The sequence below is a fragment of the Lepidochelys kempii genome, unplaced genomic scaffold (genome assembly GCF_965140265.1).
Source record: "Lepidochelys kempii isolate rLepKem1 unplaced genomic scaffold, rLepKem1.hap2 scaffold_37, whole genome shotgun sequence".
Lineage (NCBI taxonomy): Eukaryota > Metazoa > Chordata > Testudines > Cheloniidae > Lepidochelys > Lepidochelys kempii.
In genome coordinates, this window is record NW_027333638.1 from 918,706 (window position 1) to 941,965 (window position 23,260).

Consider the following 23,260-nt stretch of genomic DNA (forward strand, 5'->3'; position numbering starts at 1 on the left):
CTAAAAGACCCCCGACTTATCACTATTGGCTGCACCCCATTGCCACCCGCACTTCTATGCTGCTGCTGGCCAAACCCTCCCCCCAAAATCTAAACCCCACCCCCTACCCGGAACCCAACTGGAACCCTAACCCCATAACCTGCCCCCCAACTCGAAACCCCTGAACCAAAACTGGAGCCCAACCCTCACCCCAACCCGAACCTCCAGCTCTGAACCCAGCCCCTCGAAGCCTGACACCGCTTTAAGCCAGAGCCCAGTTCCCCATTCCCACCCTGGGCAACAACAGTGCAAACCACACCCTCCTGCCCCCCGCCCAGGGATCCTGCTTCTTACCACCCCTTCTTTGGAAATGAACCTTTTCTTCACTTGCATCCCACACACCTTCATTCTCCTTTGAGGGGTTATTTAGTGACAGGGGTCCACACAAGGCAACTCTTTGCTATCACAGCGTAACAGGACACAGAGAAGTGAAAACAGTGCAAACAACATTCCACGAGTTTTCAGGAGGTTTAAACACCCAATACATTTGAACATTGAACAGTCGCTTCGATCTCTACTAACACACACATCCGTTGGCCTGAATACACTCTGACACAAGCTGCTCTTTCAGCGTCACGCCTTGTACAAACATTACTGCAACAGCGTGTAGGGCAGCGTGACCCCCGGGGTCTGTGAGCTGGTTTCAGGGCGTCCGCAGGACCCCGCAGCTTCGCCTCCCCGCCTGTTCCACCCACCGCCTGTGCTTCCCCCGAGGGATCTCCAGACTGTCAATGCTGCCCGGAGCTTCCCTTCCCTGCCAGGCCTGAGCAACCAGCGCTTGTAACCAGGCCACTCCCAGCCTCCCCGCGGGGAGCGTATGGACACAAACCGGCTGGAGAGCAGTTAGGACAGGAATCCCTGGAGACTCAGGGAGCATCTTCAGCGGATGAGGGTGACACACCCCACAGGAGCTGAATTTCCCACTCGGGTCTAAGTGGTGCCGTGTGGATGGGGCAGCATGTTTGGGAGGCTCTGTTTGCTGCGGTGGATCCACTGGGGGTTGATGTCATGGGGGTCGAGTGAAGACCCACTAAATTGACAGCAGAGCGCTCTCCGGTCGCTGTTGGGACTGCGCCGGGAACGGCAGGAGGAAGGGAAGTCGACCGAAGAGCGTCTCCCGTCAACCCAGCCCAGTGTAGACACAGCAGTAAGTCGACCGAAGCGACGTCAAATCCAGCTCTGTTATTCACGCAGCGGGAGCAGCGTAACTTAGGATGACTTCCTGCGGTAGGAGAGAGTCATAAATAGAAAGGGAAGGCTAACCACCTTTAAATCCCTCCTGGCCAGAGGAAAAATCCTCTCACCTGTAAAGGGTTAAGAAGCTAAAGGTAACCTCGCTGGCACCTGACCAAAATGACCAATGAGGAGACAAGATACTTTCAAAAGCTGGGGGGAGGGAGAAACAAAGGGTCGGGATCTGTCTGTGTGATGCTTTTGCCGGGGACAGAACAGGAATGGCGTCTTAGAACTTAGTAAGTAATCTAGCTAGATATGCGTTAGATTCTGATTCCTTTAAATGGGTGAGAAAATAAGCTGTGCTGAATGGAATGGATATTCCTGATTTTGTGTCTTTTTGTAACTTAAGGTTTTACCTAGAGGGATTCTCGATGTTTTGAATCTAATTACCCTGTAAGGTATTTACCATCCTGAGTTGACAGAGGTGATTCTTTTTACTTTTTCTTCTATTAAAATTCTTCTTTTAAGAAACTGAATGTTTTTTTTATTGTTTTTAAGATCCAAGGGTCTGGGTCTGTGGTCACCTATGCAAATTGGTGAGGATTTTTACCAAACCTTCCCCAGGAAGGAGGGTGCAATATTTTGTTGAGGATTTTGGGGGGAAAGACATTTCCAAACGGCTCTTTCCTAATAAAAAACCCGGTTAGACTTTTGGTGGTAGCAGCGAAAGTCCAAGGGCAAAAGGTAAAATAGTTTGTACCTTGGGGAAGTTTTAACCTAAGCTGGTAAAAGTAAGCTGAGGAGGTTTTCATGCAGGTCCCCACATCTGTACCCTAGCGTTCAGAGTGGGGAAGGAACCTTGACAGATAGACACAGTGTGAGGCCTGAGTTTCCCCTGCAGTCTGGATGCTCAAACACCGGCTTGGCAACACAAGTCAGCAAGCCCAGGCCACATAGAGACAGGCTCAGTGTGCAGTGTGGACAGACCCTCAGACAGCCCCAGTATTGTCAAATGAGGAAATCCTTCCTGTGTTTTGACTTGCTGGTAGAAGAGCCGAGTGACATTGGAGCTCACCGAGCTTCACTGACCAACGCAGCGCTCCAGCACCTGAGCTCTCGGGCTCCCTGCTGAAAGAAAAGCTGAATGAGCGACCAAGGTCAAAGAGAGGTGCTCGTCTTTGGCCCAGGGCAGGGAGTCCCACCCTCAAAGCGAGAACATTTCTCTCTTTGTCCGTCTGAGTTGGGGCAGGAGCGATAACACGTCCTCCTGCATTGGCTGTTTCAGAGAGTAGTTTCTGACTGTCTTCTCAAAGACAGGGTGCGAAACAGGCCTCAAACCTGACTGAGTGGAAACAAGAACGATGCAGCTCGACTGAGCCAGCTGAGAATTGAGATGTGCCCCTGTGCTCGAGTGAGGGAATGACCTGTGAGGGGACTGGAAACCTGACCGGCCAATTCTTAACTAGCATCTCTCCGCATCTTTCCTCTGAGTGCCGTCACAGTAGCTTCAATGCTCCAGCACCGGGCGCCCTGCCAGCTCTGGGCCCGACAAGCTTTCCTTGGGATTGGATTCTGGAGAGCAGGGGGGCAGGGAAGCAACAGGTGCATGTGGCTCCGTGGTGAGGTTTCCTTGCAAGATGTGTGTATGAGTCTGTGTGTGTCGGAAGCACTGAGTGCGGCTCTCACTGAACCCACAGAGGGTGAGGGTGGCGGGAGCGAGACAGTAGACGTATAAAGGGGCAAGGACGGGCGTAACGATGATGACTGTGTTGTGTTTCATTCCTTAGATGTGGGGCCACCACCTTTCTCTTGAGCCTTGTCGTATCCCAGGGGTAAAACTCACCATCTGTCCAGCTACAAGGGCGTGTTTGTGTTCATTCCTGCGAGCCACACAGGGGTCTGATGTTGCTGCTTCCAATCCTCTGGCTCTGCCGGGAGAAGGGGCAATTCAGGCCATCACTGAGCTGAGGGAGGGAGATGAAATAAGATTGGTCCCAAAGACTGATCCCTGAGGAACTCCACTGGTAACCTCCCTCCAGCCTGACAGTTCACCTTTCAGCAGTACCCGCTATAATCTCCCTGTTAACCATTTCCCTATCCATCTTTCAATTTTCATATTGATCCCCATCTTTGCCAGTTTAACTAATAATTCCCCATGTGGCACCATATCAAACGCCTTCCTGAAATCTAGATCAGTTAGATCCACTGCGTTTCCTTTGTCTAAAAAATCTGTTACTTTCTCAAAGAAGGAGATCAGGTTGGTTTTGCATGATCTACCTTTTGTAAAACCATCTTGTATTTTGACCCATTTACCATTGACCTCAATGTCCTTAACTACTTTCTCCTTCAAAATTTTTTCCAAGACCTTGCATACTACAGATGTCGAACTAACAGGCCTGTAGTTACCCAGATCACTTTTTTCCCCCCTTTCTTAAAAATAGCACCTATGTTAGCAATTCTCCAATCATAGGGTACAACCCCTGAGTTTACAGATTCATTAAAAATTCTTGCTAATGGGCTTGCAATTTCATGTGCCAGTTCTTTTAATATTCTTGGACAAAGATTATCTTGGGCCCCCGATTTAGTCCCATTAAGCAGTTTGAGTTTCACTTCTACCTCAGATATGGTAATATCTACCTCCATCTCCTCCTTCCCATTTGTCATGCTACCATTATCCCTAAGATCCTCCTTAGCCTTATTAAAGACTGAGGCAAAGTATTTGTTTCCATATTGGGCCATGCCTAGATTATCCTTGACCTCCACTCCATCCTCAGTGCTTACCAGTCCCACTTCTTTTTTCTTGGTTTTGTTCTTATTGACACGGTGATAGAACCTTTTACAATTGGTTTTAATTCTCTTTGCAAGGTCCTTCTCACTTTATCCCTTCATGTTCTGACCTCAGTAAGATAGCTTTCCTTGCTGATCCCTCCCATCTTCCACTCCCTGTATGCTTTCTCCTTTTTCTTAATCACCTCTCCGAGATGCTTGCTCATCCAGCTTGGTCTACAGCTCCTGCCTATGAATTTTCCCCCCTTTCTTGGGATGCAGGCTTCTGATAGCTTCTGCAGCTTTGATTTAAAGTCATCCCAGGCCTCCTCTGCCTTTAGATCCCTGAAGTTCTTCAGTCCAATCCACTTGCCTAACTCATTTCCTTCATTTTTCAAAGTCAGCCCTTTTGAAATCAAAAACCCTAGTTGCAGATTTATTTTTTGTTGATCCTTCCGTTCAGTTTGAACTGAATTAGCTCATGATCGCTAGAACCAAGCTTGTCCCCTACAACCATTTCTTCTAGGAGGTCCTCACTTCTCACCAAAACCAAATCTAGAATGGCACACCCTCTTGTTGGTTCAGCAACTACTTGATGAAGGAATCCATCTAACAGCATCTAGGAACATCTGAGCCCGATTATTATTACTAGCACTCGTCCTCCAGTCTATATCTGGGAGGTTAATGTCTCCCATGATCACGCAGTTTCCATGAGTATTTACTTCATTAAAAACATTAAAGAGGACTCGATCCATATCCACATTAGATCCCGGCGGTCTCTAGCTCACTCCAAGCACTATCCCAGGGGAGGCTCGAGTAGATTTCTTCCCCAATGTCATTTTTGCCCAGATGGACTCTGTCTTCTCCATTCCATCGCTGATTTCTTTACATTCGACCTCCTCATTGATAGACAATGCTACTCCACCACCTTGACCTTTATTTCGGTCTTTCCTAAACAGCACATACCCTTCAATACCCATAGTCCAGTCATGATGACTATTCCACCCTGTTTCTGTTATCCCTAGAATATCTGGTTTCACTTCCTGCACCAGTACCTCTAATTCCTCCATTTTGTTACCTAGGCTCCTCGCATTGGTGTACAAACATCTTCATTTTTGCTGTTTGGCCTCACTCACATTCTTTACCCAATGAGGCACGGTCATTCTACAGCCAGCAGAACCTATTAGACTGGTATCCACACTGCCCTTCCTCCTTATAGCCATTCTCCTACCCACAGCTGTATCCTTTCTTACTTTCTTTTCTTCCCTCTCAAGGCTAAAATCCGGCATGGAGATTACCTGGACATCCCCCAACCAACCATCTCCCCCAGATTCCTAGTTTAAAGCTCTCTGAATCAGTTGTGCCAGCCTCCATCCTAGAAGTCTATTTCCTTCCCTACTCAGATGAAGTCCATCCCGAGAGAACTGTCCTCTGTCCAGGAATGCCTCCCAGTGGCCATACATCCCAAAGCCCGCCTTCTAGCACCACTGCCTGAGCCATCTGTTGACAGTCATAATCTTGTCACGCCTTTGTTGCCCTTCTCCAGGCCTGGTTACAGGCCTGTCTACTCTTCTCAGTAAAGAGTCCCCGATCACGTAGACCTGCCTTTCCCTGGTGACAGTTCTATTCTCCAGTCTATCCCCTGTTCCCTCTGGCTGCAAGTTCTTTCCATTGCTATTCTCCCTTGTAATCCTCTTCAACCCATCCTGTATCCTCCTGGGGCTCATATTTGGTGTAGTCTCCATTGACTTTTCCCCTTTTCCTATAGGACTAGCCGCTCTTCTCTTCTTCCTTGCCCCTCCAGCTTCAGTGACTACCTGCTGAGCCCCTTCTTCATTTTCCAACTCTCAAAACTTATTCCTGAGCTCTATTTCTCCTTCACCAGCCCGTCTTTTCCTCTGCCTGGTTCTTTTCATCACATGCTTCCACTGACCACTTTCCTCACCCAGCAGTCTCCCCTCAGAATTCCCCAGTCCTGCTTCCATCTGCAAGTCTGAGCTTTTCCCTTCAGATACCTCATGTCTTTGCTCCATCATCTGCTCAAACCCCTTTCTAAACTCAACCAGACTTTCCATCTGCATCTCCAAACCTCAGATCTTCTCCTCCATCAGCTCGAGCAGATGGCATTTCATGCAGACAAAACTCTTACCAGGTCCCCCCTCCAGGATCATGGACATACGGCAGCTTCCACATCCAGTCATCTTCATTGTGTCTTCCATGACAGGCCCAACAAAGAAAGGAACAGAACACCACCAGCTATCACCTTCAGCCCCAAACTAAAAGATCTCCAGGGCAGGATCAAGTGGAGTTCCTTAGGGATCAATCTTTGGGACCAATCTTATTTCATCTTTTTATTGCTGATCTCAGCACAAAAAGTGGGTGTGTGCTAATCAAGTTTGCCGATGATCCAAAGCTGGGAGGTATTGCTAATTTAGAGAGATACCGGGATATCGTACAGGAAGATTTGGATGACCTTATAAAATGGAGTAATAGTAATAGGATGAAATTGAATCATGAGAAGTGTAAGGTCAAGCATTTAGGGATTAATAACAAGGATTTTAGTTATAAACTGGGGACACATCAGTTAGAAGTAACGGAGGAGGAGAAGGACCTTGGAGTATTGGTTGATCATAGGATGACTATGAGCCGCCAATGTGATATGGCCGTGCAAAAAGCTAATGCGGTCTTGGGATGCATCAGGCGAGGTATTTCCAGTTGAGATAAGGAGGTTTTAGAACCATTCTAAAAGGCACTGGTGAGACCTCACCTGGAATACTGTGTGCAGTTCTGGTCTCCCATGTTTAAGAAGGGTGAATTCAAACTGGAAGAGGTACAGAGAAGGGCTACTAGGATGATCCGAGGAATGGAAAACCTGTCTTATGAAAGGAGACTCAAGGAGCTTGGCTTGTTTAGCCTAACTAAAAGAAGGTTGAGGGGAGATAGGATTGCTCTTTATAAATATATCAGAGGGATAAATACCAGAGAGGGAGAGGAATTAAAATTTAAGCTCAGTACCAATGTGGACACAAGAACAAATGGCTATAAACTGGTCACTGGGAAGTTTACACTTGAAATTAGATGAAGGTTTCTAACCATCAGAGGAGTGAAGTTTTGGAATAGCCTTCCAAGGGAAGCAATGGGGGCAAAAGACCTATCTGGCTTTAAGATTAAACTCGGTAATTTTATGGAGGAGATGGTATGATGGGATAACATGATTTTGGCAATTAATTGATCTGTAAATATTCATGGTTAATAGGCCCAATGGCTGTGATGGGATGTTAGATGGGGTGGCATCTGAGTTACTAAAGAGAATTCTTTCCTGGGTATCTGGCTGGTGAATCTTGCCCAAATGCTTAGGGTTTAGCTGGTGCCATAATTGGGATCAAGAAGGAATTTTTCTGCAGCAGATTGGAAGAGGCCCTGGACGTTTTTCGCCTTCCTCTATAGCATGGGGCACGGGTCACTGGCTGGAGGATTTTCTGCTCCTTGAGCTCTTCAAATCCTGATTTAAGGACTTCGATGGCTCAGACATAGGTGAGAGGTTTTGCACAGGAGTGAGATTCTGTGGCTTGCTTTGTGCAGGAGGTCAGACTAGATGATCATGATGGTCCCTTCTGACCTCAATATCTATGAATCTATGAATTAAAAACAGGGAGATTATAGCGGGTCCTGCTGAAAGGTGAACTGTCAGGCTGGAGGGAGGTTACCAGTGGAGTTCCTTAGGCATCAAGATTCTACAATCTATTCTGAAGGACGATCCCTCAATCTCACAGATCTTGGGAGACAGGCCAGTCCTCGCTTACAGACAGCCCCCCAACCTGAAGCAAATAATCACTAGCAACCACACAACAAAAACATTAACCCAGGAACCTATCCTTGCAACAAACCCATTGCCAACTCTGTCCACATATCTAGTCTAGGGACACCATCCTCGGACCTAATCACATCAGCCACACCGTCAAATGTGCCCAAATACATTTGTTAGTCTCTAAGGTGCCAGAACTACTCCTCGTTTTGTTTTTTGTTTTTGGGTTTTTTTTGCTGATACAGACTAACACGGCTCCCAAAATGAACTAAATGATTGCATCTCTCCCCAAAAGAGATCTATAAGCACAGAGAACACCCTGGAGACCAGGCCTTTAAACGTTAGGAAACATCAGAGTTAAGGTGACGTACATACTTTGCGCAGTGCTGTTGTGTATGTGTGTTATGATACAGACTCACAAGCGTGGCCTTGGGGTCAATTCCCTGCCCCCCACAGCATCAATTTCCTCCAGACTCCCAAGGGAAGTGGTGCTTCCTCCATCCCTTGATGAGATGCCTTTCTCGAGTCTGCTTTGGTACAAAACTCGCGACTGCACCATGCAGGAGGCCTGTGATGTGTAGGGGGGCCAGATGAGATGATCTAACAGTCTCTTCTGGCCTTCAAGTCTCCAAATCTCTGCAAAACTGGGTGCGGCACATTGAGCATCCTCTGATGGTTCCACGTGTGGCCTGCGTGAACCCTTGCATGACCACTGAGTGTGTGAGGGTGACCCAGGGGGAGCAGCTCAAACATGCACAGGAGCCGGCTCGGGGCAGGACATGAGCCCTGCAGAGCAGGGGTGGGGGTGGCAGTGACATCACAAGGGCCTTTTGCAGCACTCAGCTGATTGGTGAAAGGCGGTTGGGAGGCGGTGACCTCACAGAGAGTCCACGACAACGGCCAGGGAGGACAGGCTGCAGGGCAGGGGGATCTCAGAGACCCCCAAGGCTTTGCTGCAGGGAGTCTGCTTCTTGAGGTGTCTCCTTGAGGACTGAGAGAGAATTCAGGGTCATGTATGTCTGATATCTGCTCGGAGAGCAATACAGCGGTGCACAGACAATCCAGGAAGTTTTTGGAAACTGTCGGGGACAATTTCCTGGTGCAAGTGCTGGAGGAACCAACTAAGGGCAGAGCTCTTCTTGACCTGCTGCTCACAAACCGGGAAGAATTAGTAGGGGAAGCAAAAGTGGATGGGAACCTGGGAGGCAGTGACCATGAGATGGTCAAGTTCAGGATCCTGACACAGGGAAGAAAGGAGAGCAGCAGAATACGGACCCTTGACTTCAGAAAAGCAGACTTTGACTCCCTCTGGGAACTGATGGGCAGGATCCCCTGGGAGAATAACATGACGGGGAAAGGAGTCCAGGAGAGCTGGCTGTATTTTAAAGAATCCTTATTGAGGTTACAGGGACAAACCATCCCGATGTGTAGAAAGAATAGTAAATATGGCAGGCGACCAGCTTGGCTTAACAGTGAAATCCTTGCTGACCTTAAACACAAAAAAGAGGCTTACAAGAAGTGGAAGATTGGACAAATGAACAGGGATGAGTATATAAATATTGCTCGGGCATGTAGGAATGAAATCAGGAAGGTTAAATCACACCTGGAGTTGCAGCTAGCGAGGGATGTTAAGAGAACCAAGAAGGGTTTCTTCAGGTATGTTGGCAATAAGAAGAAAGCCAAGGAAATTGTGGCCCCTTACTGAATGAGGGAGGCAATCTAGTGACAGAGGATGTGGAAAAAGCTAATGTACTCAATGATTTTTTTGCCTCTGTCTTCATGAACAAGGTCAGCTCCCAGACTACTGCACTGGGCAGCACAGCATGGGGAGGAGGTGGCCAGCCTCTGTGAAGGAAGAAGTGGTTCGGGACTATTTAGAAAAACTGGACGTGCACAAGTCCATGGGGCCGGATGCGTTGCATCCGAGATTGCTAAAGGAATTGGCGGATGTGATTGCAGAGCCATTGGCCATTATCTTTGAAAACTCATGGCGACTGGGGGAAGTCCCGGAAGACTGGAAAAAGGCTAATATAGTGCCAATCTTTTAAAAAGGGAAGAAGGAGGATCCTGGGAACTATAGGCCAGTCAGCCTCACCTCAGTCCCCGGAAAAATCATGGAGCAGGTCCTCAAGGAATCAATTCTGAAGCACTTAGAGGAGAGGAAAGTGATCAGGAACAGTCAGCATGGATTCACAAAGGGCAAGTCATGCCTGACTTATCTAATTGCCTTCTATGATGAGATAACTGGTTCTGTGGATGAAGGGAAAGCAGTGGACGTGTTATTCCTCAACTTCAGCAAAGCTTTTGACATGGTCTCCCACAGTATTCTTGTCAGCAAGTTAAAGAAGTATGGGCTGGATGGATGCACTACAAGGTGGGTAGAAAGTTGGCTAGATTGTCGGGCTCAACGGGTAGTGATCAATGGCTCCATGTCTAGTTGGCAGCCGGTATCTAGCGGAGTGCCCCAAGGGTCAGTCCTGGGGCCTGTTTTGTTCAATATCTTCATAAATGATCTGGAGGATGGTGTGGATTGCACCCTCAGCAAGTTTGCGGATGACACTAAACTGGGAGGAGTGGTAGATATGCTGGAGAGTAGGGATAGGATACAGAGGGACCTAGACAAAATGGAGGATTGGGCCAAAAGAAATCTGATGAGGTTCAACAAGGACAAGTGCAGAGTCCTGCACTTAGGACAGAAGAATCCAATGCACCGCTACAGACTAGGGACCGAATGGCTAGGCAGCAGTTCTGCAGAGAAGGACCTCAGGGTGACAGTGAACGAGAAGCTGGATATGAATCAACAGTGTCCCCTTGTTGCCAAGAAGGCCAATGGCATTTTGGGGTGTATAATTAGGGGCATTGCCAGTAGATCGAGGGATGTTATCCTTCCCCTCTATTCGACATTGGTGAGGCCTCATCTGGAGTACTGTGTCCACTTTTGGGCCCCACACTACAAGAAGGTTGTGGAGAAATTGGAAAACGTCCAGTGGAGGGCAACAAAATTGATTAGGGGTCTGGAACACATGACTTATGAGGAGAGGCTGAGGGAACTGGGATTGTTTAGTCTACGGAAGAGAAGAATGAGGGGGGACTTAATAGTTGCTTTTAACTCTCTAAAAGGTGGATCCAAAGAGGATGGATCTAGACTATTCTCAGTGATAGCAGATGACAGGACAAGGAATAATGGTCTCAAGTTGCAGTGGGGGAGATTTAGGTTGGATATTAGGAAAATCTTTTTCACGAGGAGCGTGGTGAAACACTGGAATGCGTTCCCTAGGGAGGTGGTGGAATCCCCTTCCTTGGAAGTTTTTAAGGTCAGGCTTGACAAAGCCCTGGCTGGGATGATTTAGCTGGGATTGGTCCTGCTCTGGGCAGGGGGTTGGACTAGATGACCTCCAGAGGTCCCTTCCAACCCTGATATTCTATGATTCTATGATTCTATGTGAGCGCGAGGTGGAGCCTCTCTGGAGTTTTCTCCTTTTCCACTGCTAATTGAGCGAGAAGACAGACGTCCCTGTGGAGAAGGTAAGAGCCCCAGAGAGGTTTAGTACCTAGGCAGCCTGATCCACCCGGCTGCTGGCCAAATTCTCGGCAGGGAAAACAGGAGGTTAAGGTGGGATAATTTTCCCCCAGCTTGGCCTTTGTCCCTTTGAGTCCTTGGGGTTTGTCTTTTTTGGTTTCCCTTTTCCTGCTTCCCTCCCTCCACTGGCGAGGAGGGGGTACTCTATAGCCCTCATGGTGGGAGACCTCCCAAAGAGATGGGACAGGAAGCGTGCTCTGAGAGTGATCCTCACCGGTGACCTGAGCCATCCCTGGGCCATCTGGGGAACCCTCAGCCCACCGCCAGAGTCTCCACGCTGATTGGCTGAGCAGGGGGTCTCGTGGCAGGGAGGAGACTCAGGACTTTGTTCTTCTCGTTTAAGGCCCAGCAAATAAGCCAGAACCAATCATCTGCTTGGTGAATTGTTCTCCTTCTCGCTGCTGATTGTCTCTGAGCCGTTCCTGGTTCTTGCTGGTGTTCTCGTGCTTCTAAAACACTTGCTGAAGAATCAGTGTGAATGGTTGTTGGCCTATAGCTCATTGCAGGTCCCTTTATTCTGATCATTCAGTGTGTGAAACTCCAGCCTGATGGTTAGTTTGAAAGTCAGGACACCCGGGTCCTGTTCCCAACTCTATCCCGGCAGGTTGTGTGATGGAAGAAGAGGCCCTTTGCCTTTCCCAGCCTTTGTTTCTCCCTCTGTCAGTTGGGGAGAAAAATCCTCTCACACATGCCTCCTGGTGGGGGGAGGCTGTGGAGCTGTGGGGACCTGTTTGAGAGTGTCACTCGGAGCAGTGTATCATAGGAGGTGTCCTATTGGGTTGAGTCATTCCAGAGGATGATGTCGGGCAGCAGAACCCCGTTTTCCCAACTTCGCATTACACAGCTTTGCATGTGAACCGAACCAACCGTGCACACAGGTCCAGAAGCCGGCGATTTCTCCTTTGGCCGCTAGATGGCGTAGCAGCCTCGCACTTTCCCCTTCTCCTGGTTAGTGCAATGGGGGTTAGTCTCCCCAAAAAGAACACCCATCTCGTTTTGAATATTCCTTGATATGCACCCTGTGGACTGTCATAAATATAAAGGGAAGGCTAACCACCTTGAAATCCCTCCTGGCCAGAGGAAAAACCCTTTCACCTCTTAAAGGTTAAGAAGCTAAGGTAACCTCCGTGGCCCCTGACCCAGATGATCAATGAGGAGACAAGATACTTTCAAGGCTGGAGGGGGCGGAAAACAAAGGGTTCTCTCTGTCTGTGTGTTGTCTTTTGCCGGGACCAGAGCAGGAACACAGGTCAGACCTCCTGCAAAGGGTTAATAAGCAATCTAGTTAGATATGCGTTCAATTCTGTTTTGTTGAAATGGCTGATAAAAGAAGTTGTGGTGAATGGAATGTATATTCCTAATTTTTGTGTCTTTTTGTTACTTAAGGTTTAGCCTAGAGGGATTCTCTGTTCTGAATCTGATTACCCTATAAGGTATTTCCCATCCTGATTTTACAGAGGTGATTCTTTTACTTTTTCTTTCATTAAAATTCTTATTTTAAGAACCAGATTGCTTTTTCATTGTTCCTAAGATCCAAGGGTTGGGTCTGTGTTCACCGATGCAAATTGGTGAGTATTTTTATCAAGCCTTCCCCAGGAAAGGGGGTGTAGGGCTTGGGAGGATTTGTGGGGGAAAGAGGTTTCCAAGCGGGCTCTTTCCCTGTTATATTTCTTTGACACTTGGTGGTGGCAGCAATAAAGTCCAGGGACAAAAGGTAAAATAGTTTGTACCTTGGGAAAATTTTAACCTGAGCTGGTAAAAATAAGCTTAGGGGTTTTTTCAGGCAGGTTCCCACATCTGTACCCTAGAGTTCAGAGTGGGGAAGGAACCTTGACATAGACTGTTGGGATATGTTTCAAAATGTTGCAGGGCTTGTTTCATGGTCTCCACAACGACAATCTTTCTTCCTTTTAAGACGTGATGACATTTTTGGTCAAGGTCCTTGATTATTCAGGGACATATCCAGGAAGACCCAAAGTATTTGGGACATAAGCCTTGTCTGGAAGGGTGCACAGGGCTAAAGTGTTTTTGGCCATAGCAGGTTACTTGTCCCAAGACTGACGTCCATCCCCCTTCAATTCAAGCCCCAAATGAGCTGTTACCAGAATTGCCCATTTTGGGAGCTGCAGGGATCTTTAGCTTAGGTACAAGGAGCGTTGCTGCAGAGTGAATGGAGAAGCCAAAAACACCCATGGAGGTGGGGTGGGGGGGAGAGCAATCAGCTTAAGCATGAAAGTTATTTATTCCCAGTTAGTAACCTTACAAGGGGAGCCAAACAAAAAAAAACCGTTCCACTATTAAATGTAATTTAAATGTGATGACAAAATTAGGGCTAGCAAACTGTAACTGATCACAAAAGGCAGGGTCAGGAGGCTATTCCTAGAGAGAGACAGAGGCACAGAAAGAGACAGATGGATCTCAGCACTCCTTGAAGCTGGACTCGATCAGGGTTCCCAGGTGGCCTTGGTCGCGGAGGGACCGGAGCGCTGGAGCCAGGCAGAGCCCCCAGCACAGTCAGTCAGGAAAAGCGAATGAGGAGGACTTGTGGCACCTTAGAGATGAACCAATTTATCTGAGCATAAGCTTTCATGGGCTAAAGCCCACTTCATCAGATGCATGCAGGGGAAATACAGCAGGAAGATATAGATATAGCGATACAGAGAAGACGAGAAAATGGGGGTTGCCATAGCAACTCTTAACGAGACCAATCAATGAAGGTGGGCTGTTAGCAGCAGGAGAAACAAAACTTTTGCTGTAATCATCAGGCTAATTTGGGGGGACTAAAACTGCAGGGCAGAGAGAGCAGTAAGTGTTGGGGGGTCCCGATCCAGTCCCCCAGCTTCTAGCCGCCCACCCCCTTAAGGCTGCCATTGCTGGGAGCCCCCTCCATCTGCAACTTCAACTTGTAAAGATTGTAGATAAAACCTGTACAGCTGTGTGCCTTTGGGCAAAAACTTACACACAGGTACATGAAATCCATGCAAAGGAAACCACAGTGGGTAAAACCAGGGAACAAAAGCCTGAGCAGCCAAAACCCAGCCAGCTGTTGCTCCCACGAAGAGGGAGCCCACAGCTCACCCCCAGAGGGTCGCCGACGGTCTGGTGAGACGCTAGAAGGGCCATTTGCAAGTGCTTCAATTTTCCAGCTCGATTTGGCTGTTGGTTTCTGGCCCAAAATGCGGAGGCCTGACAGCGTCAGCACTGGGCAAATGTGGCTCGTTGCTGGAAGAGTCTGATTCTCCCGTCGTCTTCTCCCTCCCGAGGGATCCTCCGCGTCTCTCAGCAGCTCCTGGGGTCCCCAGCCGCTGTCCCCCCAGCCCGGTGGCAGACTGACGGCAGGGCAAGAAAGCGGACGCCGAACCCTCTTTGCTGTTGGCCTCCGGGACATCGCAATCAGCTTGTGCAGAAACACACACAGACCCCACCCGGAGCACATCGCACGTCACACACACAACACGTCCTGCGTCGCACATCACACACACAAAACATTGCACGTCGCACACACACAACACGCCTCACGTTGCACATTGCATGTTGTACGTCGCACACGCAAACAGAAGACATCGCAAACCACACTTCACATGTGCGTCTTCTTGTTTGCCGTGTTGAGTGTGTGTGTGATGTTGTGTTTCTGGTGTCATGTGACATGGTGTGTGTGTGTGTGTGTGTGTGTGTGAGATGTGTGTTGGGTGTGTCGTGTTGTGTGTCATGTTGTGTGTTTGTGTGTGTGATGTGTGGTGTGTTTGTGGTGTCATGTGACATGGGGTGTGTGTGTGTGTATGTATAAGATGTGTTTTGCATAGTCTTGGGTGTGTCGTGTTGTGTGTCATGTTGTATGTGTTTGTGCCTATCTGTGTGATGTGTCATGTGTCGTGTTGTGTGTTTGTGTGTGTGTGACATGTGGTGTGTTTGTGGTGTCATGTGGCGTGTGGGGATGTGTGTGTGACATGTTGTATGTCATGTTGTGTGTGTTTGTGTTTGTGTGACGTGTTGTGTGTTGTGTTGTGTATGTGTGAGGTGTTGTGTTTCATGTTGTGCATGTGTGAGACCTGTTTGTGTGTGTGATGTTTTGTGTTTGTGACACATTGCGTGTTTGTGCGACGTGCGACGTGTTGTGTGTGCGATGTGAGGTGTGCAATGTGCGACGTGTGCCGTGATGAGTGTGCGTGCGACGTGCGACGTGTTGTGTGTCTGACATTCGACACGTTGTGTGTGTGACGTGCGATGCGCAATGCGTTGTGTGTGCAGGTGTGATGTGCAACATGTGACGTGCGATGTGCAAAGTGTTTGTGCGAGTGAGGCGTGAAATGTGTTGTGTGTGTCCGTACGATGTGCGATGTGCGATCCGTTGTATGTGTGACTTGTTGTGTGTCATGTTGTGTGTGTTACATGTTGTGCTGTGTGTGTCATATTGTGCATGTCTGTGTGAGATGGGTTCTGTGTCTTCTTGTGTGTGTGTGAGAGAGGTGTTTGTGTGTGTCATGTTGTGTGTCACGTGTGTTTGTGTGTGACGTCTTTCTGTGTGTGTGTCGTGCGACTTGCATGCATGTGTGCATGCGATGTGTTGTGTGTATCTGTGCAACGTACAACAGGTTGTGAGGGACATGCAATTTGTTTCTGTGTGTGTCGTGTTGTGTGTGTGTCATCTTTTGTTATGTGTGTGTGTGAGACGGGTTGTGTGTCGTGTTGTGTGTGTGAAATGTTTTTGTGTGTGTTTGTGTCATGTTGTGTGTGTCATGTTATGTGTGTTTGTGTGATGGGTTGTGTGTTGTGTGTGAGTTGTGTGTTATCTAGAGTGTTGTATGGATTGTGTGTGCTTGTGTGTTTGTGATGACATGTGACGTGGTGTGTGGGTGTGGGTGTGTGAGACGTGTGTTGTGTGTGTGTGACATACTGTGTGTGTGTCTTTGTGGTGTGGTGTGTGGCCATTTTCTGTATTGTGTTCAGTGTGTGTATGGTGTTGTGTGTGTGGTGTCATGTTTTGTGTGAAGTGTGTGTCGTCTTGTGTGTGTTTGTGTGTGAGACGAGTTGTGTGATGTGTTGTGTGTATGTGACGTGTTGTGTGTCACATTCTGTGTGTGGTGTGTGTTGTCTAGAGTGTTGTGTTGTGTGTGTGTGTCTGTGTGAATGTCTGTGATGTGTTGTCTGTTAGGGTGTGTGCCTGTGTTATGTTGTGTGCCGTTTTGTGTGTTGTGCTGTGTATGTGACGTGTTGTGTGTCGTGTTGTGTGTGTTTGTGTATGTGTGACATGTGTGTAGTTTTTTCTGTCTGTGTGATGTGGTGTGTCTCGTGTTTTGTGTTTGTGAGTGTAAGGTGCTGTGCGAGCGACACGCAATGTGTTGTGTGTGTCCGTGCTATGTGCGATGTGCATCGTACAACAGGCGACGCGTTGTGTGTGTGTGTGCGACGTGCAATGTTTTGTGTGTGTGTGTGCTACACACAGCATGTTGTGCGTGTGATGTGCGACGTGTGTGTGAGACGTGCTACACGTGACGTGTTGTGTGGGTGGCGTACAATGTGTTGTGTCTGTGTGTGCGACACACACATCACACACAACACGTCTCATGACACCACAACCACACAACACACACTCAACATGACACACAAAACGGCACACAACTCAACACACACACAACACGACACACACACACAACACAAAACACAACACAGCACACACACACTGAACACAAGACTCTGCACGACACACAGCACACACACAAGACATCACACACACACAGACGTGTCTCACACACACACGTGGGCAAACGTGGCTGGTTGCTGTCAGGGTCTGCGTCTCCCTGCGGGTCCAGGGGCCTGGCTGCAGCTCCCGCCCCAGCCCTCCCCCCGGGGGCGTTGGCTGCTGCCCCTTCCCGTGTCCCGGCCCCTCCGGCCTGGGTGTGTGGCTGGTGGCTGCTCTGTGGAAACGCCTGTGGGATGCGGCTTCCTTCGAGTTCCCAAAGGGTTGGTTGGACTCGGGGTAGAAAGTTGGCTAGATTGTCGGGCTCAATGGGTAGTGATCAATGGCTCCATGTCTAGTTGGCAGCCGGTATCTAGCGGAGTGCCCCAAGGGTCGGTCCTGGGGACGGTTTTGTTCAATATCTTCATTAATGATCTGGAGGATGGTGTGGATTGCACCCTCAGCAAGTTTGCGGATGACACTAAACTGGGAGGAGTGGTAGATACGCTGGAGGGTAGGGATAGGAAAGAGAGGGACCTAGACAAATTGGAGGATTGCGCCAAATGAAATCTGATGAGGTTCAACAAGGACAAGTGCAGAGTCCTGCACTTAGTACAGAAAAATCCAATGCACCGCTACAGACTAGGGACCGAATGGCTAGGCAGCAGTTCTGTGGAAAAGGACCTAGGGGTGACAGTGGACGAGAAGCTGGATATGAGTCAGCAGTGTGCCCTTGTTGCCAAGAAAGCCAATGGCATTTTGGGCTGTATAAGTAGGGGCGTTGCCAGCAGATCAAGGGACGTGATCGTTCCCCTCTATTCGACATTGGTGAGGCCTCATCTGGAGTACTGTGTCCAGTTTTGGGCCCCACGCTACAAGAAAGATGTGGAAAAATTGGAGAGAGTCCAGCGAAGGGCAACAAAAATGATTAGGGGACTGGAACACATGAGTTATGAGGAGAGGCTGCGGGAACTGGGATTGTTTAGTCTACGGAAGAGAAGAATGAGGGGGGATTTGATAGCTGCTTTTAACTACCTGAAAGGTGGATCCAAAGAGGATGGATCTAGACTATTCTCAGTGATAGCAGATGACAGGACAAGGAGGAATGGTCTCAAGTTGCAGTGGGGGAGGTTTAGGTTGGATATTAGGAAAAACCTTTTTTACTAAGAGGGTGGTGAAACACTGGAATGTGTTACTTAGGGAGGTGGTGGAATCCCCTTCCTTAGAAGTTTTTAAGGTCAGGCTTGACAAAGCCCTGACTGGGATGATTTAGTGGGGATTGGTCCTGCTCTGGGCAGGGGGTTGGACGAGATGGCCTCCTGAGGTCCCTTCCAACTCTGTTATTCTATGATTCTATGAGTCTATGATTCAAATCCCTGACGTAATCCCACTCCGTCCAGTAGCCCCAGGCACATTCCAAGCGTTGGATTTGAGACACTGAGTCAGCTTCCTGCAGTGAGTTTCAGCCTTCCCAGAGGTAATTTGTGGGGGCTCGCCATTTTCGGATGTTCTTGTTTATTTCCCCTCCATCCAATTCAAATGAGTTTGAAATTACTCACGGCAACATTCTTTCACTTACTTTGGTAAACAGAACAGTTATCAAATGTTGTACTGAGAGACCAGTCAGTGGGGAACAGAGCGATAGTCATTTGTAAACCAGTTGCATTAAGAACCACAGGTCTCTGGATGGGGGTAGACCACCGTGGGGATGGGAGTGTCACAGAGAATTTGGAGGGAGGTGGCGGAGTAGAGGGTGGAAGAGGTTGAATTAGGGTACATTTTCCCTTGGCCCCGAAAGGGGCAGCACGACATGCCCAATTAAAAGGGGGTGTCACGCCTGAAGAATTTACAATATCCACCAAAATAACAGTAACAACAAGACAAACACAGAACACAATGTTTTGTTGCGACAGGGGACCCACGGCGTTCTGGGTTTTCTTCCACTGGCACCAGCTTGCCCAGAAAGTGTCTGAAAAAGAAAATAAACATTCCCCAGCCCCTGGGTGGGGACAGATGATTGCTTAAAAATGCCCCTTTCTTTTCACATTTTTTTTGACTGACTGCAGGAAAACCAAAAAATTACCTTTATATTTTGTTTGTTTGTTTTTTCATTCAAAGGATACTTGCTGCATACCTAGGCAGAGGAGGCCTGTCTATGTAAACACGGTCTGTTCCTGAAGTCTTTCCCCCAGCTCATCACTAGATGTGAGGGGGGAGGTCATTCAGGCCTTCCTTACACTTCGTATTTAAAAACTCCTTATTGTTCCTACCTCTGCTGGCCTTAGATTTCTCCTCCTGTCCCTTCTTTGGCAGCTCGTAAGAGGTGGCCAAGTGGTTAAAGTGGTGGGCTGCTAATCATTGTGCTTTGCATGCATGGGTTTGAATCCCATCCTCATTGTGTGCATTTTGTCTTCTCCCCTCCTTCACAAACAACCATCTCCCCTTTGGTACAAGCCACATTGCTTCCTGGAAACAAAAACCTTCTCAGGAACTCAGACCTCCCTTGCTGTCAATAAAACACGTCTAAATCCCAGATTTCTCAAAGAGTTCTTTGTTTCTTAGTATTTATCTCAAAAGGTAACAGCCTCATAACGTCCCCCAAACACCCTGGGACCAGCCCAAATAATTAAAATGCCCCCACCTCAGCCACGACAGTGACCCACAGCTAGCGTGTCTAGGTCAAGGTGCTCTGGAGGAAGCAACTCAAACGTTTTCTCTCTGCTTCCCTTGGCGAGGTCTGACTGGGAAAACAAAATTGAAAATTTTCTGCTGGGAAACCAATTCTAGTCTGTTTGGGGACTTTCATTTGAATGGATTATTATTATTATTCTCTTCTGATCTCTGAATTATTTCAGTTCAGTCTTTGTCCTCCAGATGTGTTGCCAGGTGTTGAGCAGAGTGGGAGTGAGGCCAAGTCATGACGTCTCTTCCCCTCTTCCAACTTGCTAGGAAGTTCCGCTGCCTTGATGTGAGTCAAGCAGTGTCCATTGTCTCCGGGCTTTCTCGGAGGTGTCCGCATTGTACACGGTTCCTGGGAGAGTCCTTGGGAGCGTGGATACCTTTACTGGGCCATCTGTCTCCACTGTCATTTTGTAGCCCTGCAGCCCCAGCCCCAGAAGCCTGAGTCAGCTACCCCGGGCTCTGAGACAGGTGCCCTGGGTGTTTTAATTGCAGTATAGACATAACATTAGGATACATCTACAGTGCAATGAATCACCCACGCCTGGCCCGTGTCACATTAATCCAGGACAGCGGCTTGGGCTGTAAAGTTGCAGGGCACGTGTCTCGGCTCAGGCTCAGGACCCTGCTCTAGGAGCCCAGAAGGTTGGGAGGGAGTTTGGCAAGTGAAAAAGGTAAAACCGCAGTGAAGTATTCCCCTGGACTCAATGGCATTTCTCCATTTCTCTGTCTGCTTCGGAGCAGTGACAAAACAGGTCCTGCTGCATTCGTTATTTCAAAGGGAGGTTTAGGATTTTCATTCTCAGACACGGTGCACAAAGCAGGACTCAACCCTCAGCATAAACTGAATGAGCCGCCCACAGATTCTGGCAGCCCCAATGAGCCACTTGGTGTGAGAGCTCGGACCTGCCCCTGTCCCAGAGGGAGGGGGTCATCTGCGAGGGGACTGGAACACTGGCCTATCAGCCCTTCACACCCAAACTTTCAGTCACTCTATTATCAGTGCCTATGAGTGTAATTTAAACAACAAGAACGGCTACACTGGGCTAGACCAAAGGTCCATCTAACTCTGTTATTTGTCTTCTGATAGGAGCCAGTATCAGGTGCCTTAAAAGCCACTACTGGGAGTTGAACCCAGGATCTCCTCTTTAGAAGACAGGTGCCTTAAACCAGCTAATCCATGGTGCTTTCCTCTGGCTAATGTATGGTGTCTGCCCACACCTGACTCCCTGCCAACCCGCACTGGGCCCTGACAAGCGTTTCTTGTGTTTCGATTCTGTAAAGCAGAGAAGCAGGTGAAGTTTTACTCCCAAGGTGTGTGTGTGATTCTTTGGACAGGTCTATCTTACAAAATTAAGTCAGTAACAACATTACTTTGGGGTGTTAAAAATTTTACCTTCCCTGAGCAATGCAGTTATATCAGCCTAATCCCGGTGTAGATAGCACTGGGTTAACAGGAGGACTTCTTCCCACCCCACTCTGCCTCTTCGGCTGAGGCCTGCTGGTCCACCTTTCACTCGCTCCTCTCTCCCCGAGGCCTCCTTGCCGGCTGCTCATTCCTCTCCGCCCCCTACCCCAAGGTCTGCCCGCCACCCACACCTCTCTGACCCCTCCCCTGAGACCCACCATGGCCGCCGCTCCCACCTCTCAGCCCCACCCATGAGACCCACCCAGCCTGCCACCCGTGCCTCTCCGTCCTGCCCTGCCCACCACTTGCACCTCTGTGCCCCTCCCCTGAGGCCCACCCTGCCCACCTCTTTCTTCATGCCGCTGTTGTTATTCCATGACACATTAAAGATGGAATGAAAAGCTGAGTTTCCTCCAGGGTGAGGAAAGGAAGGAGACACCAACCCCCTGGCAAAGCTCTGTGCCCCACAGAAAACCTGCCCCCTGCTATTACAGTCACTGATGTACTGGGGATATGACGGGAAAGGGACTGTCTGAATTATCGAGGCAGGAATTTTACAACAATCTACAGCAACATCACTGGCCACAAACACACTCTCCTCATGCTCCAGCCAGAAGGGAAATGAGCAGGAATTCTTGTTCAGCCCTGGGCACACTTACACAACAGCACAGCAGTGAGTGTGTTGTGGACGCTGGTCTGAGGAAACAATTGGAAACGATCACTCAGTGAGAAAAGAACTAGAGTGTCGTGAGAGCGCTCTATAAAGCAAGTAGTTGTGGCTGAGTGGTTAAGGTGGTGGACTCGAAATCCCTTGGGGGGGGTCTCCCTGTGCAGGTTTGAATCCTGCCAACTACGGAGGAAGTTGTGGCTCTTCAGTTTCAGTGCCTGAGCATCCTTGGCCCCAGTGGGAGCCAGGCTACGTCTACACGACAGAGTTATGCTGCTTTAGTTAAAGCGTTTTAATTAAGCCGCTGTTGCATGTCCACACTAGGCTGCTTGTGTCACCGGAGCGCATCCAGGCTAGCAGCTCTTGGATCGCCACAGAGAGCAGTGCATTGTGGGACGCTATCCCACTGTGCAACTGGCCGCAGGGTGCTTTGGGAAGGGTTTGCAATGCCTTGTGGGCAGCCACACGAGGCAGGTTTCTCTATCCCATTGTTCCATGGGCATCCGACTCGATTGCCAGCTGCTTTTCAGCTGCCGTGGGCATGGTGGGCAGAGAGTGTGTGTGTGTTGGGGACAGACAGTGTGTGTGTTCGGGGAGCGTGTGTGTTGTGGAAGAGTGAATGTGTTGGCACGCTGTCCCTAAGTTCAGACAGCTGCTGGAAGCAACCAGTCCTGAGTCAGGCGGAGGGGGACACCCCAGTCCTGAGTCAGGGGGAGGGGGACACCCCAGTCCTGAGTCAGGGGGAGCAGGACAGCCCCGACATCAGCCCCCACTTCCCGCACTGGCTCAGCACAGCTCAGCAGTCTCTGTCACATACACACACTGCTGCCTGCCTGGCTGTGTGTCAGGGTGCAGGACGAGGGGGGTTTAGAGGGCCATGGGCCCAGCACTTTTTAGCAGCCCTAAGAACGGACAACGGAGGGGGGAACAAGGTGGAGCCTTGGGGGAAGAGGCGTTCTGTGGGTGTGGCCTCGGAGGGAGGGGTGGCATCAGGGAGAAGGGGCGGTGTGAGATTGGGGCCTCAGGGAGAAGGGGCGGAGTGAGTGAGGGCTGGGGGGAAAGGAGTGTCATGGGGGCGTCACAGTTCGGACGCCGGTGGCCCCCCCACTGTAAGGAATATTCCACCACCCCTGCTCTGGGTCCTAGGTGTGGTGAATTTGTCAGGTCTGTTGCCGGCACCCAGTGCCGAGAGGCTGAACAACAGCTTGAGTTGGTTCGTTACCCGGTGTGCTACACCCAATAATCACAACGGGGTGGAGAAGCAGAAAAGTTTATTTGCAGCTGCAAAAAGGTACAGGGAGAATAAAATCTCAAATCCTGCACAACAGAGCAGGAAGTTACACAGGCTTTTATACATCCTTTCTCCCAGCATACTTATCCAATAGCAAGCTGCCCCAAGTATCCATATAGCCAGCCAATCCAGTTCCCAGCTAGTTCCCTGATTCTCTGTATCATTTGTTAAA

At 49.1% G+C, this 23,260-nt stretch overlaps 1 non-coding gene across 1 annotated transcript; it reads left to right on the forward strand.

Moving 5' to 3' along the window:
- Positions 1-21,899: 21,899 nt before the first annotated feature.
- TRNAS-CGA (transfer RNA serine (anticodon CGA)) lies at positions 21,900-21,985 on the forward strand. The gene has a single exon. It is a non-coding gene; the product is annotated as a tRNA-Ser (tRNA).
- The last annotated feature ends 1,275 nt before the right edge of the window (positions 21,986-23,260 follow it).